Source organism: Dioscorea cayenensis, unplaced genomic scaffold (assembly GCF_009730915.1).
Source record: "Dioscorea cayenensis subsp. rotundata cultivar TDr96_F1 unplaced genomic scaffold, TDr96_F1_v2_PseudoChromosome.rev07_lg8_w22 25.fasta BLBR01001323.1, whole genome shotgun sequence".
NCBI classification, from domain to species: Eukaryota; Viridiplantae; Streptophyta; class Magnoliopsida; order Dioscoreales; family Dioscoreaceae; genus Dioscorea; species Dioscorea cayenensis.
Window position 1 is genome coordinate 7,191 of NW_024087714.1, and position 5,262 is coordinate 12,452.

General features: G+C 32.9%; 1 long non-coding RNA gene across 3 annotated transcripts; it reads left to right on the forward strand.

The window, feature by feature from the left end:
• The first annotated feature begins 439 nt into the window (after positions 1 to 439).
• Positions 440 to 5,058, forward strand: LOC120256178. 3 transcript variants are annotated; one of them, XR_005535215.1, is made up of 5 exons: positions 440 to 616; positions 3,433 to 3,709; positions 3,789 to 3,885; positions 4,002 to 4,471; positions 4,559 to 5,058. It is a non-coding gene; the product is annotated as an uncharacterized LOC120256178 (long non-coding RNA). The 3 variants fall into 3 exon arrangements; XR_005535216.1 differs by having other exon boundaries at positions 4,365 to 4,471; XR_005535214.1 differs by having other exon boundaries at positions 3,789 to 4,471.
• The last annotated feature ends 204 nt before the right edge of the window (positions 5,059 to 5,262 follow it).

The window sequence follows — 5,262 nt, forward strand, 5'->3', positions numbered from 1 at the left end:
TTCGCGTATCTTCACACAGGATACCCGCACCATAACTAATAAATAGTACTAAATAGGAAGAGTATTAATGAACAGTGTTGTGGGAACAAAGTTTCAGACTCTCGCCCCTTTTCACACACTCTGTGATGAGTTACCATTAGACTACCAATGGATTTTGACATAGTTGTTTATATCGTATACAGAAAAGCAGTGGTATTTTGGTATATTTTTGAAATTATCTAATTAATTTATATAAAATACATTATTTTTATAGGATGTATACTACCTATTATTTTTGTCATCTCCGTATCTATAAGATAAAGAAAATTATATATATAAATTAAAATAATAAAATAAATATCTTCAAGTATGAGTTGTCTCATATCTAAGACCATTGATGTTAATAAAGGACCACTAACAACAACAAACCCATCTCGATGCAAGATAAATGGTTTTTATTACTTTTCACTAGCCTATCGTCTAGATCAGCTGTCTTCCCCCAATCCATGTTCTTCTTCTCGCCCTCTTACTCTCACCCATCTGGGGTTCTAGATCCATCATCTTTTTCCCTCTTTTGATTTGTTCTTGTCACATCTGAAGCTTGGATCGTGTGGTTTGTCTTCAGTTACAGTGATTGGTGAGATTTTTGTGTTGGTTTTTTGTTTGGACTTTTATGTTTTCTGGAGTTCATGGCTTAGGGTTTTTATTTTCTTCTCCTAAGAATCTTGTGATATGATGCGTTTTGGACTTTGGTTTATGGTTTTCTTTTGGTTTGTGTGAGAATGGTTTGATTTTTTTTCCCCGAGGTCAGGGTTTATGGATTAGGGATTAATGTTTCAGGATCTAAATGTAAATAAGCTTACTTTCTTGTTTTCTCTTTTAATTTCCAGATCTTTGGCATTCCTTTAAAAATATAGTTTTTGATGTGTGGGTATTTTCATGTGTTTTATGTTTGGGTTTGATTTCTTCCATTTGGATTGCACGATGAAGAGAATAATGTTTTTCACTAAAAAAAAGAAATTCTATTTGTCATTTAATTATGCTTTGGTGATTTGTAAGCTTGGAAATTTTGGTTGTCAGTGAGTCACTTACATGTCGACATTTGTATCCTTGAATAGGTGTGTAATCTTAAGCCATATGTTTCCTTGACAACAAGCAATTTGTTTTGATGATTTTAAATTTCAATTGCTAACCATGCTCATTGCATTATGTTGCCTCTATGAGGTTATGGATTAGTTTGTGTGTCTATGTGTGTGTTGTTTAGACACTTGATACTGGATCATTGTCAAATATAACTTATTTTATTAGTGAAATGTGAAATATTTCATTCTTAGGTTTGTTTGAAAATTTTAAGTGTATTTTCATTGGTTATTGGTTTTAGATGCAAGAAGAATTCGCATTTGAAGAAGTTGGAAAATTTCTCAAAAAACCTACAACTCTTCAAGGCCGACTTGCTTGATTACGATTCAATACTAGCATTTCATATAGTTTCCTATTTATCATTATCATATATTGATTTCTTGTTTATTAATATTAACATTATGTATTATTATGTATGCATGAGATCCTAATAATAATGTGACCAATCAAATGATGAAGGATCTTGCAACTGGACAATTAAAAATTGTGATAGCTTATCGAATGTATTTCATCAAAGGGTATAAACTCCACACAAGTGAGCATGGTGTAGTAAGAAAGACAACCAATAGTGGAGTGTGTGTAAAGGGTTCTAATTACAGTGCAATATCATATGATTATTATGGTTGTTTGTGGGAGATTATATAATTAGAGTATCCAACACTCCCATAAAAAAGGACTACTTTGTTCAAGTTTGATAGGTTTAATCCAACTCTAAATGTTTGGATGAAGATTCATAAGGATTACAATCTTGTGAATATCAACAACAAAAGAAGTTTTAACAAGGATGAACCCTTTATTTTAGTTGTACAAGCGACACAAGTATATTATACATCTTACCCAAGCATGAAACATGACAAGGATAATTGGAGGGTTGTATGTAAAATCAAGCCAAGACAAGTTATTGATGCTCAAGTTGTAAATTTTGCATTCCAAGAAGATGAATTTTAGGACCTCTAAACAAGGTTTAAAAAGGCGAAAGGCGTACTTGAGGCGTTTTGCTCTTATGAGGCGAGGCGTAAGCCTCGAGGCGATCCGAGGCGTAAGCCTCAACAAAAAAACAAAAAAAATATAAATGATAATTCATAATATAGACTAAATAATCATAACTTGTAGATAATGAATAAAGAATAATGGTTAATGTATATTAATTATTAGTGTTAAATTAATATTTAAATTATAAACATATTAAATATTTTTTTATAATTTTTATTATCATCTTTGATATATTATTAATATATATATTATATAATTATTTTTTTTTAAAATAATCTAATTAATGGATAATGATTTGATGATTATAATTTATAAGTTTGTAAAAAAACCCTAGCCTCCATCGTCCATTGATAATGATAATGATTGATATTATTTAAATTATAAATATTTTTTTAATAATTTTTATTAACATTTTGATATATTATTATATAATTAATTTTTTTATTTTTCAAATAATCTCAACCGTTGAATCGTTGATAATGGTTTGATTTGTAAACCCTAGCCCACGTCGCCACCATCATCATCCGGCTCAAAGGCGTGCCCGCTCAAAGACGCCCCGTCGCCACCATCATCACCCGCTCAAAGACGCCCACGTCGCCACCATCATCACCCGCTCAAAGACGCGCCCGCTCAAAAGGCGCCCCGTCGCCACCACCATCATCCCCCGCTCAAAGGCGCCCGGGGCTCGCAACCTCAATGCCCGCATCCTCTCGACCTCCGCAACAACCCGTCCCCTTCGGCCCTTAGTTCTTAGCCATTTTTTTGTTGCTTCTTGAGGGCGTCGCCTCTTGAGCCTCGAGGCGGCGAGCCTCGAGGCGGAGCGCCTCACCCGGTTGAGGCGTAAGCCGCCACCCGGCCATGGAAGCGTATGCCTCGAGGCGAGGGCCGTCACCGCCTCGCCTTGAGGCGCGCCTCGAGGCGTACGCCTCAATCGCCTTTTTAAACAATGCCTCTAAATGATTCAAATGGAGGTTCCATGGATGTTGATGATAGCCATGATACTACATTAGAAGATGAAATTGAATCAAATTATGAAACTAAAGAGAAATCAAATGATGATGAAGCTGAATACATTTCCGATGATAATGATTTGTAATCATTAGTTTTCTTATTAGATTGGTGACAAACGCAATACATTTTATATATTGTAGTAGATGACAAATTTTATTGAAGTTATGATTATTGTGCATTGTTAGTTTTCTTTTGCTAAGGTATATTTCTTTTATTAAAAGATATCATTTTATTTTATTTTATATCATGTATTATTTACATTTGTTGACTCCTTTTTTATCGACTTCTTATATTTCTATAATTTTATAGATATGGTGAAGGGTAAAGAAAGGACTAGATTAAGAGGTGGAAAGCGTAGAGGCCGCACTTCTCAAGCTCATTCAAACATTGAAGGATCAAGCAATGCTGATAGTGCACCATTTTCAAATGGCAATATTCCAAATGTTGATGAAACAATGAATAGTATTGGATCTCAAGAACCCAATCATAATGTTGTAGCTATTAGTGCTACTCAAGGAAAGCATGGTACCACACAAGATGCTTCAACCATTAATGGCAGGTTGTGTATCACAGTTGTGAATGGATTGTAAGTATTTGCAATTTGACAATCATATTATTCGTCATGTACACTATTTATTGTTTGTTTTTTACTTAAATTATGGCAGGTTAGAAGCATCTAGCAAATGTGCACAGATAATCACAAAATTGTTTTAAAAAAGGGTTGACTTTGAAGGATGCACATAGAAGATGGTGTCACAACCTGTAAGAGATTTTTATTTTGAAGAATTTAGGGTATCATTAATTAATAATTCTAATTTATTTATCTGGTTGCTTATTTTTACTTGTTTTGAACATTGAAGTACTTTTATCTTATGTAGAAGCACTTCATTTGGGATTCCTCATTAGAGGCACAAGTAAAAGAGCCTTTGGGTTTTGAAACCCTTATAGTGATATCGTGATTTTTTGAGAGATAAAAGATGCAATAACAAAGCAAGATTATCTAAGTGAGAAGGACTCAAACATTAATCAGTTGTCTGGGATAAAACTTCATTTAAAAAAAAAGAGATAAATTTTGACACAGTGTTGCTTGGTCATCATGCTATACAGGAGGGAAGAAGCTTGTATGTATAAATATAAAATTTTAAATGTATTGAGATGGGTTTATTTTATTTTATTTTTTCCTTTCGAAAATTCATATATTACATGTTGCCAAGGAGTTTTAATATTTGTTATTGTTATAGAATTCTAAATTGGGTTGGAAAGCCACTCCACATGAGCTTTTTTGCATACTCATACTAAAAACCATGATGGGGAAACTTTTGTAGATCTCAAGTCAAAAATAATCAATGTAAGCATTTCTAAGACCTATGACATTTTAATGTAATTTGCTCATTTTTTTATAAATCTGTATTATTAACATTTATCTTCAATGCAGGATAAGATGTTGACCTTGAAACAACATGCACCTTCTACAGAATCTAGATTAGGAAACTCAGAACGTACTCCAGTAGAAGAATCAGCCCTTTATATTAAAGTTGTTGGTGTAGAGAAAAAAGAAGAGCCTATGTTCTTGGCTCCCAAGCATCTTCCAATTATTGATGCACCAATTCAAATGTCAATAACTCAATTTCAACATCTTCTTACTATGCAAAATAACGAAGATTTACAAAATGAGTCAGCATCTTTGTGTAATCAACTACAAATCCGAGAAGAGTAGCATCAATAAGAGCTTCGAGAAACTCGGCAGAGATGGCTAAAATGAGGATGATGCTACAATTATTTCTATTTCAAAATCAAGCACCTTCTCAAAAAAATCATGGATGTCATGATGAAGGTGTTGATCCTTTTACACCTAGTTAATTGTTGTCATTCTTTTGTTGTAACGTATTTGTCCTATTTGTTGATTGCTTGTGATACTTTTGAGTTTCAGAACTTGCCACTTATGTAACCTATGTGTGCTTGCACTTATTTTAAATATCAATTGTGTTGGTTTTTAATGCTTTTGGCAAGGTTTAATATAATCGTTCGTATTTGATTATGATACATTGCAATTGTTATGTTAAGCACATTATATTAAAAATAATGATTATTCTAATTGCATGATTTAATACAGAATATAATTTTAAAATAAACAATTAA